At 35.4% G+C, this 15,549-nt stretch overlaps 3 protein-coding genes across 14 annotated transcripts in view; 1 reads left to right on the top strand and 2 right to left on the bottom strand.

Annotated features, from left to right (window-relative positions):
- LOC127837168 (uncharacterized protein CXorf38-like) overlaps positions 1 to 785 on the bottom strand; it is a 142,233-nt gene extending 141,448 nt beyond the window's left edge. For both annotated transcript variants that reach the window (XM_052364093.1, XM_052364092.1), the window contains exon 1: positions 649 to 785. The gene's annotated coding sequence lies outside the window, so the exon portion shown is untranslated. The remainder of the gene's footprint in view (positions 1 to 648) is intronic.
- LOC127837159 (uncharacterized) overlaps positions 1 to 15,549 on the top strand; it is a 915,490-nt gene that overhangs the window by 335,960 nt on the left and 563,981 nt on the right. The window lies entirely within an intron of this gene.
- The window catches only part of LOC127837163 (uncharacterized), a 768,625-nt gene that overhangs the window by 575,500 nt on the left and 177,576 nt on the right, over positions 1 to 15,549 (bottom strand). The gene's annotated exons all lie outside the window — the stretch shown is intronic.

Raw genomic sequence — 15,549 nt, 5'->3', positions numbered from 1 at the left:
AACTAAACTCAATGTTTTAAATTGATAAATGTAGACATCGGAACTACAGAGCTCCCCTATAAAACAAGCGTACAACTTCAAGAAAGAAGACAGAGTAAGCAATACGTGGGCTTGAACCACTGACCGTTGGAGTAAAAGTCTAGCATCGAAGCAACTCCACCATCCGACTTTGCAAAATGTAATGAATGCTTTATATAAATAAATCTCGTATAGTCCTTAAATATAACGATAACAACAGAAATCCATTATTCAATCGTTTCGCGTGTGAAACGTTTTATAATGTTCAGGTTTGTAAATCGTCTAAAGATGCATATGATGGATATTTTAGCGCATGGTTTATGTTCAGTATTACTGTTTTCTCGCAAACAACAAAACCACAATGATTATTTTTAAATCTGAAAATTTTGTTTCCAAGTTTGTCAATTTATAAAACTATGACCAAGTCCCTTTAAGATCATCTATTAATATATCAAAAGGATCTTGTGAAATTGAGATGGTCATTGGTGAACTTTGTTGAGATATGTTTTACAATTTAAATTGTCCTGCCCTTTCATATATGTGACAAACAAAACAGTTTTGTTTTGATGTTCGCTAAATCAATAACTTGTTTATCAAAATCAACATTTGTCAAGTTCAATAAACGCCTACCTGATTAAATGATCCTCCAATTGTAGATATCATTTTCACAACTCACTATTTATTCAAAAGAAAGTCTTAAACAAATAGAGACCAATTACAATGAGTTATTATTGGACGCCATCTTGAGTAGGAAATACCAATCTTAGTCACTCTGATCAGCCGCCATATATATCTCGTGTTTAATAGTCGCATTCTTGGCTTGTACTACTACTTAAGGTTGCATTATACTAAATAAAGTATGCTTGTATGGCTGTACTCTCTAATTGATCAAAGTGCATCGATTGGAGATATGTTGTTATGGTTTAAACACTTGAGATTGTATTCTTTTGCATTATTGCTTTTTATTTCTAAGTAAGGCATTGGTATGTACTATTAAATTAATGTCCTGTTTAAGACTTTAGGCAACATGATGAAACAGTAAGGTTTGGAGGATATTGACCTTATCGCGATGACGTCACAAAAGGGGCAGTCCCTTAGCGACGGTGAAAACAATGCCCTAGATATGGTCGATTTACTACGCTGATTGAGCACCTCTGCTGATATTTCGCCAATTGCATTCCTATTGGGAAGTCAATAGGTAATTAAATGTCCTGTAATTGGTGTTTAAAATGTCTTTTGACTATTATGAAGGGTTAGATTGCAATTCGAACGCCCGATATGATCAGAAAATAAAACTAATTGGACTTAATGAATGTCCGTACAAATTGCAAGCTGGATGTTGGAAAAATGACCCGACCAAGTGGCCGATGATCGAGTACGGCGACATTCATGATTAACTTTCTCACTGAGACACCGGGTAAATTTGTTTATTCTGTAATAATGGGAGTATCCTTGTAGATGTTGATGTAATGAGTATTGTCGTTCTTTTCAGGGTTCATTCATCTTCGAACATATTAATTATATTGCTACTATGTCAAATTATCATGCTAATGTGAAGCTGTAAAATACGTAGGGACATCTGGTACATGACTTACTGAAAGCCTTAGTTGTGTTCATTGTAATGAGTACGAGTGACAAATATTAAAATTAACACACATATATCTGTATAAATATATTTGTTTTTCAAACATTTTTTACCCCCGTTGCTGTCAAACGTAATTTCTTTTTTATGATGTCGATCGTTTATTGTCGTAACATCAAATCTTAATACGGAATGACGTCTTTTTAATTAACTGATACACGCTAAATACGTTACTTGTTTTTTACGTAAATTTTATAATTATTAAATACTTTAATAAATTAATCGGGCTAGTCTCTTTACGGTGTAAATTTCTGATAATCTAAATTGGACATGACTTTATATTTGACCATATGTCACATATCTAATTTAAGCAACTGTTAAGTACATCGGCGTTAATTATTCATCCAAATGACTGCTTAATACTACCAGAAAGAGGAGACATGGTGGCATCTATCGTGTTAAATGACACTGTCTGGACCACCCAGTGTGGTTTATGACACCTTTTTGTCAGTTAAGTTTGGAAAATTTTTGATCAAAACCAGATAATCGGATTATGCAAAACAAAGGGGCAATTAAACACTAGAATACAAAAGCTTACACGATTTTAAGACTGATGCAAACAATCCAATGAAAAATATTGCATTTAATTTAATTAAATGTTTATTTAAGGTGTCAACGTGTTTTATAAAGCAACTGTATATTCAATTATTTCCGCATTAAAAATTTGGCTTAAATGACTGCTCAGTATGACAAGAGATGACATAGAGGTATCATAAATTGTGTTTAATGACCACATGTGGTTTATGCAGAGCCCCAAGTATAGGTCCCCAGCTGGCTTCATGACACCGTGTTTTCTTTGTCTGGACAGTATCCGATCATAACGAGATAATCGGTTTGAGATGAAGAAAGGGGCATTCAAATACCTAACATGCGGAAACAAAAAACGATAACATTGATCATGATTATTTATTTAATACGTAACAAGGTAATAAGGTAACAAATATAGAGGTTCAAATCAGCTACTGTATGTTGCATATATTTAAAATTTATTGGTTGTTTGTTTTCATCCTTATTTGTGTTCGTTCATTAAATTAAATTTATTATGAAAGAATTTCTATTTCTGGGTATTTTTATTCTAAAAAATGGTCGCGAAGATGTGCCTTAACTTAAGAAAATTGCGAGCAGTGTTACATATTTCAATGCAAAAACAATGGCGACAGCGCTTTTGTTTTCACCGTCGTCAAGGGGCATGAAACTCTAACTGACGCAAGTGCCCGGATGTTGCGATAAGGTCAATCTCTTTTCTCTAGAGTAGCCGGTAAAAAAGGTTACAATACAGTCCATTTTGATTTATGAAAAGTTCTTTCTTGGCTTGCATGACATACCATTTTGATTGTTTAAATAAATTCAGTTAAGAATTCTGTTTCAGTCAAGGGATGGTTATTGGGGTCTGTATGTGCAAAATGTTGCATTTATTTTTGCCTAACGTTTTCGCTTTTAAAATGAATTATATAAGGAAAATATTTAGTACATTTTGACCTAAACTCACTTTGGATTAAATAAGTGTGTTGTCTGTAAAAATTGCAGCAGACAAACATAGTGATTGGGAATAATTACACGACATATAAGTTGAAAAATGCCAGAAAAGCCTAGATCCTGACTGTTCAGTGGGAATAGGTAATCCGACCAATTGCCCTAATTACGGTAGAATATGAGTTTAAACCTGCTGGAAAGGGTCGGTCATACTTTGTGCACAGCATAGCACTTATGTGTCACCTTACAGTTACACTGTGCCCGAATGGCTTGGTCAGTCACCTGTGGCAATAGTATGTGCATCTATTCGAGGCATTGGCCAATTGAACAACTGTCCACAAATGTCAATAAAAAATTCCAATTACCGGTAGAAAAATACAACGGACATGGTCTGACTATTTATTCGAATAAAAAACAGTCTGAAATGTGGTGGTCATATTTGGTGAACATGATAGCCCTTATGTGTTATCTTGGGGTTGAAAATGCCTTGGTCAGTCACCCTTGTGGTAACTTAATGTGCATCAATTCGAGTCAGTTCACCATTGAGCAACTGTCTACCAATATCGATCAAAAGACGTGTTTCCAATTACAAAAAAAATGCAACGGACATGGCCTGGATCCTGACTGTTTATTTGGTAAAAAATACAAAAATCAATAAAACAAGCATTTTTATATACAAATTTATTCCACATAAAGCCTAAATGCACTAAGCTCACGTGTACATAATTACAGAGCAAATGAACACCATTTCATACACGTTTGGAGTACTTCTTAATCACCGGCCACCATTTTAACATTAACATTTGCTTGCTTTTTTGCCTGAGCAAACTGTACTTGGCCCACTGACTTCACCAGTAACCACTGAAGCACAATTCAATGGTTGTAATGACCTCTGGTATTACCCTCTTCAAAGCCAAAATTTTACTCTGATATTAATTTGAGCAACTTTAAACTCGGCCATTCATCCAGTTTTCACAAATAGCGCAGGCCGCTTACTAACATTTGACCTTGTATGCCACAAGAACATGTCCTGTGCTGTTTTCTCTTTCAGGGAGTTGCCTTAATGCCTGAGAACATTTAGATGGCCTATTTTGTGACTATCAGGGCTGCTGATTGGAAAGCTCTGCTGCCAACTTCACATGTGAACTTAGCTTTTTTTATCCTTAGATATCCGGTTGTCGAACTACCTATTTCATTTCCCTTCATTCCCTTCCTGTTCACGTTCAGAAACATTTGCGGAACAATGGCCCCTTCTATTTGGGCACTTAACTGGTTTTTCCTTATTTCTAAGCACTGAAGCTGCAATGCAATGTTCATTTTCGCTTCATGTTCCCCCCAAAATGTGTGTGTTTTAAGTATTGTTTTCACACATGAAGGTGCCAGAAATGGTTCCGGCTTAATAGCGTGTCGCGTTTTAATTGAAAATCGGATTGTTGGAACAACTTTCCCCTTCAAAAGTCATCACCGAGGAATCTTGTTTCCCTATTTTCTGCATTTTCAGCTACCAAGTGTTTCCTAATGTCAACCATGCTGAACGCATTCATGGACTTTAGGTCAGCGCATACCTTTTTTGCTTGTGTTTTGCATGGAAAGAGGTGTAGGCGCAATAATATTTCATGCGTTCAGTATCCTGCGCGAACTGGTGAATCAAATGGAAGTTCTAGCCACACCTGTCTGAAAGCCTATATTGATATGTTCTGCCCTTCTTCCCTTCCCCTTGGTATCGACCTCATTAAATAGCGTTTAGTGTTTTCCAACATATACAGTAGGCATCTGGCACTTTCAGTCTCTCTTACCACCCAAAGCCCTACTTTAAGTATGCGCCCCTGTCAACGACCAAGTCTCACCTACATTTGCTTTTGCGAAACCTTTCTTTTTGTATTTTCAGCGGACATCATACTTTGCAGTACAGGAGGCATTATATCTTATTTGTTTCGGAATGGACTTTCGATGCAGATGAAATATTGAACCGGTCTACTCGTTAAGTAAATCAAAGTGCATCCATTGAAGATATGTTGTTATGGTTTAAACTCTTGTTGTTTTGTTCTTTTGCATAATTCCTTTTTTATTATTAGCTAAAGCATTTGATGATTGGTGTGTTCTATTAAATCAATGCCATGTTTAAGATTAGAAAATACAGGATGAATTAGTGCGTTTTGTCTTCAAACAAAGTTGAAAATAACACTCATCTTTTGTCGAAAGGTACCACATTTAATTTAGGTTCTCTACTTGCGTAATTTCGATGGTATTTTAATGCAATGATCGAGCTTACTAATCATTTAAACAATTTTGCCGACTTGATATTCAATGTCAGAGGGTGAGGCCATATTTGAATTTGTTCAACATGGCGATCATTGTACCAGGGATTGATAAATGCAATTAAATGGCAAATGTACATATGGGTACAGAATTGATGGAGTATTTCATTTAATTTACGGGAGAAATACTTACTTTACTTACTTTAATATGTGCAAGTATCTGGGTAGAAGTGTAATTCATTATGTAGTTGTGTCTACACAGAAGATAAAAGAATACAATACTTATTAGATGTGTACTTGTATACGTCCATATTTGATATTAAAGTTTTATTTATTTGATCTTTATTTATGATTGTTTTTATTTATCTCAGATAGAATTACTTTCATGCAAATATGGGTATTTATGAAGCTTCAATTCGTGTCGTCATATTGTAACATTTATAGCTTTGTAGGTGGTTCGTATATCAATATGAACCATGTCGAGTACATGTTATTTACATAGTATTATGACATTTATTATATGCAGTAATTTATTTAACATTTACGGAATTATCTATTATTCAATACTTTTTTAGAATTGTATAAATCAATAACAAAAACACGGCTGATATATCCGTTAGCATTTATTTGCAACACGCACCTCGCGTTCAGGGAATAAGTCATTTAATTTGCTTCAAAATGAAAAAGCACAAACAAACCACAAAAGTCTCTCAGTCAACACTTTGTCCTGTTCAGCAAACAATGTTAGCGGAAGCACATAGATTGTTTTCACACATGAAGGTGCCAGAAACACATTTGTTCAAAGAACCAGTAGTATATGGTCGAAGTTGTCTCGGATTGGTTTTTAGAACATTTAATTCAGAGGTAAAAACTGAAGTAAAGTGTGTAACCTATAAATCTTTGAATGATCTCTCCAAGTAATGAACGACGCGAAGCTTTTACAGTCTAGATCATTTAACTTTTTGAAATGAACAATTAAAAAGTTTACTTCAGTCCGGTGAATGTTACTAAACCCTGTGTTTGATTTTCGGAATTATAAGATGAACGTTCTGCTTCCCGGAACTAACGTTCATTTTATTTGTCATGTTTTCAATGTTATTTCAAATTGTAAGGTTTCAGCCTAAGTTCTTCCATTTGTATTCGATAAATATTCCCGGTGCAAACTATTTGTTATAGAAACTATAGACCACTAATTAAAACTATGTTAAAGGCATACTTATTTCTTACGTTAATAAAGACCAGTTGACCGTCATGTTTCCAAACGTGTGGTCATGGGGAGGCCCTGTGTTGTCCATCGTCGTTGTACCGACCAATGTGTAACGTCCAATCAGTATCATCACCGACTATGTTGTACCACAAATACAGTCGGTCATCAAAATTGCACGTCACTAAAGTATGTGTGTGTTAATAAGTATTTACGAGAGTCTGGACATGTTTATTAACGGATCGGCTGTTGTCCATTCATATCATTAATGGTAAATTATTTTATTTTTAAATAATTAAACGAACTAAATTAAACACTGTTTTAAATATTAATAACTTTGTCTCAGTAACGAATCAATTGTGTCTACGTACGTCGGGTTTTATAATTTGTGAACGTGTGACAACGTATGGATCATCATTTTAACATTCAGTCATAGCATTAATCGAACGGTTCGTTTTATCAAAAGTCAAAGCTATATCTTCCGTTTTGGTCTGGTACATCGTTTAAGTATGTGTTGGTTAAATAAGACGACACATTGTTTAATACTTAAATTAAATGGTTTATACTTTTTTATTGAAAGGATATTTTACATTAGGCGTATTTATTTATATCGCTTTTTGACCAACGTCCAATATATAAGTCAAAATAAATAATACTTATAATACGATCATACAATATAAGCGTAAATAGTTTTGGGTAATCTCAAATAAGTCAGTGATGTTATGTTTGACAGGTAAGCGTTCTAATCTATGAAATGTAAGTTTTGTTTTGTATGAAAATTTAACTCGCATCATACAAAACACGGGTCTTAGAATAAAAGCACAACTCGCATCATACAGAACAAGGGTCTTAGATTAAAAGCAGAACTCGCATCATATAGAACACAGGTCTTAGTTAAAAGCACAACTTGCATCATACAGAACACGGGTGTTATATTAAAAGCACAACTCGCATCATAAAGATCACGGGTCTTACATTAAAAGTACAACTCGCAGCATAATTAACAAGGGTCTTAGATTAAAAGCACAACTGGCATCATGCCTTCCCCAGGAATTTTTGCAGGCGCCCCGGGGCCGATTGGGGGTGGGTTCGGGAGGGTTGTCCCCTCCCGACGTTGATTTTTTTTAATTGAACGTGTCAATTCACGTTCTGTGGTGCGTTATTACTCAGAGAAAAACAGCGTCAAAAGACGTCATTTGGTGCGCTATGACTCTTCAAAAATATCCCCCAGTCATTTAAAAATATATATTTTTTTATATTGTTTAATTGTTTTAAAACTTTTCCGCACAGATAGTAAAATCCCGACTCGAACGATTCCCCAATACATCCGTTTCAACCCGACTCTATTACTGTATACTTACTATTTTTCAAGTTTCTATTTATTACCCGATAATCCCGTTTATTCCGTTTTTATCAATCTCTTTCTGGTAATTATTAACGATAAAAGCTTTCAGTTATTTTTTTAACACAAACCTTGCCATTTTTTAAGTGACTATTTATATATTTGATGAAATATTGCCTCTGAATATGCGTCAATTCCCTGACCTGTTGTGTGCTTGTTAAAACGCTCAATACACGCCATTTGTATGCAATAGACGCGACGTTGTACACGCTGCATAATTTTCGAGCTCTTTTTAATTGAGAAAAAGATTCGACACAAAATAAATTTGCACTGCTAATTTGAAGCAAAAATATTTAACGTTGCGATAACATTTACATTCGGAAGTGTGTTTCGGATTAAAAACGAGTTAACATCGACTTACGGGAATGGGTTTCGGATTACAAATTTAATTATTCCCATTTGAGATTTCAACAAATATTAACCGTTGCGTTATAAATTCAACGATAATTTGTTTAAACACTTTACGAGTCGAATAAATGTTTTGACGGAATTATGCATGAAATTCACGTTGTCCACGAGGATCACGGCCGGTTGCCATCATCAGTTTTCTAACTATCGATTATCGGACGAAACATTTACAAGTGTGCGTAATTAATTCAAGGGAAATTTGTTAAAGCGCATTACGTGTCGAATAAATGTCAGAAAAACGAGGTGAATCAGTTCTATAAATGGACATGTTGAAATATACATGTACTGGAATTAAATAAATTGTTATCACATAATTGTAACCGGGAGTCATTTGCACAACTTACTCGCTATAATAATTAATTGTTTACCACTTGCAATTAATTTCTCGTATTAATTATGAGTCATAGGTAACACTTGTTTACAGTAAAAAGGTGTGATGATGATGCCCGAAACCGTCTTTAATGTTCTGTACTAATTACCGGTTTAATATTGCTCAAATGGTACAACTTCTTGCTAATCAAGCTGCGATAAACTCTTACTTCATGCCCGACGTCAATCAAAAATAATGGTCGATAGTTAACCCCGCCCTCATAAGCATTCGCGTAACCGATTGGACGATGAACTTCACAGTTTGACGACTGGAAAATTACCAGATACATCCTTGTCAGCATTTAAATGACCTGTAATGTGGCTAGAATAATCGATACGCGCGTCATGCTATTCTCTTATCAGTGGATTATCCATTACCCCATGTGGTGTTTATGGAGATTACTTGTGAAAGTAGGTACCGAGTGCTCTTTTAAAACAGGGAATATTGATACACTGATAGGGAAACCTTGATTTTTTTGGACAATCTCCACTTTCTTTTACTGAAGAAAACACTGATGGGAAATTTTCAAGCGCCCCGGGGACTCTGATTTCGAAATTCAAGCGCCCCGCTTAAATGGCCTGGGGAAGATATAAAAAGCCGAACTCGCATCATAACAAACACGGGTCTTAGATTAAAAGCACTACCCGCATCTTACACAACACTGGTCTTATATATTTAAAGCACAACTCGCATCATACAGATAACGGAATTTAAATTAAAAGCACAACTAGCATCATAAAGAACAATGTTCTTATATAAAAAGAACAACTCGCATCTTACAGAACACGGGTCTCAGATTAAAAGCACAACTCGCATCATAAAGAACAATGGTCTTATATAAAAAGCACAACTCCCATCTTACAGAACACGGGTCTCAGATTAAAAGCACAACTCGCATCATAGAGAACAATGGTCTTATATAAAAAGCACAACTCGTATTTTACAGAACACGGGTCTCAGATTAAAAGCACAACTCGCATCATAAAGAACAATGGTCTTATATAAAAAGCACAACTCGCATCTTACAGAACACGGGTCTTAGATTAAAAGCACAACTCGCATCATAGAGAACAATGGTCTTATATAAAAAGCACAACTCGCATATTACAGAACACGGGTCTCAGATTAAAAGCACAACTCGCATCATAGAGAACAATGGTCTTATATAAAAAGCACAACTCGCATATTACAGAACACGGGTCTCAGATTAAAAGCACAACTCACATCATAAAGAACAATGGTCTTATATAAAAAGCACAACTCGCATCTTACAGAACACGGGTCTCAGATTAAAAGCACAACTCGCATCATAAAGAACAATGGTCTTATATAAAAAGCACAACTCGCATCATATAGAACACGGGTCTCAGATTAAAAGCACAACTCGCATCATAAAGAACAATGGTCTTATATAAAAAGCACAACTCGCATCTTACAGAACACGGGTCTCAGATTAAAAGCACAACTCGCATCATAAACAACAATGGTCTTACATAAAAAGCACAACTCGCATCTTACAGAACACGGGTCTCAGATTAAAAGCACAACTCGCATCATGAAGAACAATGGTCTTACATAAAAAGCACAACTCGCATCTTACAGAACACGGGTCTCAGATTAAAAGCACAACTCGCATCATGAAGAACACAGGTCTTAGATTAAAAGCAAAACTAGTATCAGATAGAACACAGGTCTTAGATTAAAAGCACTACTTGCATCCTACAGAACACGGCTCTAAGATTAAAAGCACAACTCGCATCATACGGAACACGGGTCTTACATTACAAGCACATCTTGCATAAAAAAATGGGTCGCAGTCCGCACAGGCTAATCAGGGACTACACTTTTCGCTTTTAGTTTCAATGAAGTACCTGCTTACCGAAAATCACGTTTAGGCGGTAAGTGTCGTCCGTGATTAGCCTGTGCGGACTGCACAGGCTAATTACGGACGACACTTTTCGCACATGCATTAAGCCCAATTTTCTCAGAACAAGACACAATATATCAGAGATGTAAACTCTTTGAAAGCAAATAATCGAAATACTCTAGCAATCATTCGATGCACGCGATCGACATTGAACCTTTTGGTGCACGGGAAAAGGGATGAGTGATCTGAATATTAGTCAAGTTATAAACTGGTTTAACAATAAAACAACACAATACAGTTAAGTTTAATATTTATGTAATAATTTTCATAAATTACTTTTTAATAACAATGACCTATACCACACTTTACGTGTCTTATATGTCACAATTATTTATCATATTCACGTGACTTATTATATTTTCATATTCCTTTGTTCCATAGTTTTATGTAAATGTAGTTAGGATGATATTTATATCTAAAATGCTTGTTAGGTACAAATTGAAACATATCATAAGCAAAAAAAAACTTGTTTGTTTACCAATATCTCATTTATAAATTTGCCTTTTTCATAAAATGAATACTCTTTAACGAAAAAAACATGTTTGTTTAATAGAATATGTTTTCAATTGCTTAAATCAATTTTTTTCAAAAAGTGTGGAAAAATATATGATGCTTGTGTCATTTGTTTAAAAAAAGGTATGATATTGGTTTTTGTTCGGCAATCTTGGCGGCCATCTTTGATTTAGACCCGTGCGCAAATACTTTCGTTTTGCAAAAAAAACACTTTTACAATGTAAAACATGATCAGCATTAAAAAAATGTCAAATCATGCACCGTGGGCTTCAGTTCCTACAAGACTAATATGACTTTGATTCACAGCACACTATTTATCGAGCACAATATGGGACTTAGATTCGTAGCATCATTTATGAAATTTTATGCACACATAAAAGGTTTTATGAATCGAGCTTGGTTCTAAGTTATGTAAAGACGCGGGGCGGATTGGAATTGTGCCAATAGGTTGCCTAATGTTGCATAGCGCTCAGCCAATCGGGCTCCGAAGTCCGAGTCACGTGACCACGCGCATAGCGTCCTTTCGCAGACAAAGCAAAGCGCCCTTCTCTCAGTCTTAGAGAACGCTGTAAGCAGAAGTTGCTAGAAAAATTATCGTTCCTCCATTCCGCCTCCGCTTAATACAAATATATATATATATATATAAAAACAAAGAAATTTTTTTTTTTTTTTTTGATCATTCATAATACCTTCTATGTGTGTTTTTGACTAATGCCTTTTTACATTGTCATGCATATTGATGCAGTTGTAAATATGCCTTTTATTATGTACCTTCAGGTATGCTCTGCCTTATATGTAATAAGGCGGGTTTCTTGCTTGCCCAGCAGGGTAGAAGGGATCTAGTCATACATCTAATAGATTAATTTAGATGTTTTGTTTAATTTATGACATTTTGCAATAAATGTCCTTTTCACTAAGACTGGTTTTGTGTACTTTCTTTGTTACTCCGTCCTTATCCTTTGGTGGTGATAAGTCGCTATTTAAGTGGAAAGGCGATTCATAAACCTTATGCAGAGTATAGGGCATAGATTCATTAATGTAAATCATGCGTTTAATAGGAATAAGATTCGAAGCACAGTTTATATTTTGCAGAATAAAGGGCTTGTATTAGTAGCACAATTTATATCGCACTAAATATCGGGCTAAGATTTGTAGCAAAATTTACATTTTGCAGAATACAGGGCTTAGCACAATGTGCATCATGCATAATATAGGACTTAGATTCGTAGTATAGTGTACACCATTCAGAAAATAGGGCTAATATTTGTAGCACAATGTACATCATGAAGAATATAATACTTATATTAGTAGCACAATGTACATCATGAAGAATATAATACCTATATTCGTAGCACAATGTACATCATGAAGAATATAATACTTATATTAGTAGCACAATGTACATCATGAAGAATATAATACTTATATTAGTAGCACAATGTACATCATGAAGAATATAATACTTATATTCGTAGCACAATGTACATCATGAAGAATATAATACCTATATTCGTAGCACAATGTACATCATGAAGAATATAATACCTATATTTGTAGCACAATGTACATCATGAAGAATATAATACCTATATTCGTAGCACAATGTACATCATGAAGAATATAATACCAATATTCGTAGCACAATGTAACTCATGCATAATATAGGACGTAGATTTGTAGTACAATGTACATCATTTAGAAAATAGGACTTAGATTCGTAGCACTATGTACATCATGCAGAATTAAGGGCTTAAATTCGTAGTACAAGGTACATAATGCAGAATATAGGGTTTAGATTTGTAGCAAAATATACATTGTGCAGAATTAAGGGAATATATTTGTAACGCTATTTACATTTTGCAGCATAAGGGGCGAATATTCGTAGCACAATTAACAATATGAAAAATTAAGAGCTTAGATTCGTAGTAAAATGGATATCATGCAGAATATAGGACATACATTCGTAGCACAATATACATCATTCGGAATATAGGGCTTAGATTTGTAGCTCAATATAGATCATGCAGATTACATGACTATATAAGATTCGTAGCACAATGTACATAATGCAAAATATATTTCTTAAATTTGTAGCACAATTTTCACCATGCAGAATATAGGGCTTACATGTACATTCGTCGCAAAATGTATATCGTGGATATAACGTATCTCAGATTAAAAACACAGAAAATGTAATGTAGAACAAAGGTCTTGCATTAAAAGCAAAAGTTACATCATGAAAACGAATGACTTTAGACTTGAAGCAACCCGTAATTTAGGACAGAATAGCGAATACCTTACTCACAAACCTTTGCGTCGAATGAAGTTGATGGATTGTTTCTTTTTCTTAGCAAACTTAGTATGAAGTACCACTGTACTATGTATATGATTGTACGCAAGAACGCCGCAATTTAACTTTTCCAGGAATGTGACTTTAGAAGGGCGCTTGAACATTTAAAAAGCGGATATGACTATGCATTTGGCATCCAACTCTGTATAACACAGATTACTGATTCTTGTGCTTTCTCCTGACGCACATTTCTCAAGTACAGATGTTGTCTTTTTGACGATGGTGGAACAGCATCGTCTAAGGTATGATAACCATCAAAAAATTCTTCACAATGGCGACCTATGTAAAAGACCGAGCCAGTCCGATTGAGATAACTCGATTTTTCTAATTGAAAAACCTCGACTTCGTTGATTTTTAATGATAACATTCACCTAGCAGAGTTGTCGTTCGTGTTTCAACATTCAACAATGGCCGCCCCCATGAGAGTTTTGAGTCAAAACTTTCTTATTGCATAAATTGGCTTGTTTCGCTATTTACAAGCTGTCATTTATGATATATGAATAATTTATTCACTAAATCTCCGCTAATAACAACAATGGATCAAATTCAAAGGATATATTCGATGTGAATGGATCACTTTCTACAACAATGGCTTCGCCCATGAAAGACTTGATAACACTCGTGTCAAAACTTTCTTACAGCTTAAATCGGCTTGTTACGCTATTTAGTAATGCAACAATAAATGGAGTTCGAAGGATATATTCAATGTGAACGAAGCACTTTCTGGATTTCGACAGCTTGACAAGGCAAAACTGGCATACTGATGATACTGGTATTTTTAGTTATCAATTTAAGTCACATTTTGCTTTATAAATTTTGTTCGAGCATTTTGCGACTTATTGAATGGCTATGATACCCGATATCAACATGTCATATGGGATATGCATATCACCAAGCTGCCCCCCCCCCCGGCAGCCATGTTATTCAACTGACCGGAACCATTTTCGAACTCAACTCTCATATCAAGGAAACAAATGTTCTGAAAATTGGGCCAAAAATATAACTTCTAGAGTGTTCACATGTTTTCACTTTATACATACATGTATAGAGAAAAATGCCCCGCCCACTGGCGGCCATGTTTTTTCACCGATCTGGACCATTTTCAAACTCGTCCGAGATATCAATACAACCAATGTTTTGAGCAACTTTCATGATGATTGGGCAAAAATTGTGACTTCACGAGTGTTTACAAGGCCAAAAATGAGACTTCTAGAGTGCTCACATATTTTCACTATATACATATAGAGAAAAATGCCCCGCCAACTGGCGGCCCTGTATATCAACGATCGGCACCATTTTCGAACTCGTCCGAGATATCAATAAAAAACAATGTTTTGACCAATTTTCATGATGATTGGGCAGAAATTGTGACTTCTAGAGTGTTTACAAGGTTTCTCTCTAGCCAAATTAGGAAAACTGCCCCGCCCACTGACGGCCATGTTTTTCAACGGACCGGAACCACTTTTAAACTCAACCAACATATCATTAAGACAAACATTTTGACAAAGTAACATGAAGATTGGGCATGAAATGTGACTTCTACAGTGTTTACAAGTTTGTTTGTTTTTTGACCTAGTGACCTAGTTTTTTACCCGGCACAACCCAGTTTCGAACTCGACCGAGACTTCATTGGGACAAAGCTTCTGACCAAGTTTCATGAAGATCGGACAATAAATGTGGCTTCTAGAGTGTTTACGAACAAATGTGGGCGGACAGACGACGGACGGACGGACGTCGGACAAAGACCGGTCACAAAAGCTCACCTGAGCAATCAGGTGAGCTAAAAATATACCTAATTGCAGTGGATATATGAGTGTTTTCCTTTGTCTTGAACAATAACCTTGACTTTTAACCTGGGGCAGAGTTCATATCAAATGTTGGTGTACCCAAGACGGGATCAACGATTTTCAGGGATGCTTTCTGCAAAAAATGGGGATCCCAAGCAAATGTCGAGATGTGTTTGCACTGTCTATGAATGCTTTAT

Source organism: Dreissena polymorpha, chromosome 7, assembly GCF_020536995.1.
Source record: "Dreissena polymorpha isolate Duluth1 chromosome 7, UMN_Dpol_1.0, whole genome shotgun sequence".
NCBI classification, from domain to species: domain Eukaryota; kingdom Metazoa; phylum Mollusca; class Bivalvia; order Myida; family Dreissenidae; genus Dreissena; species Dreissena polymorpha.
This window is presented reverse-complemented; position numbering and strand designations above follow the sequence as displayed.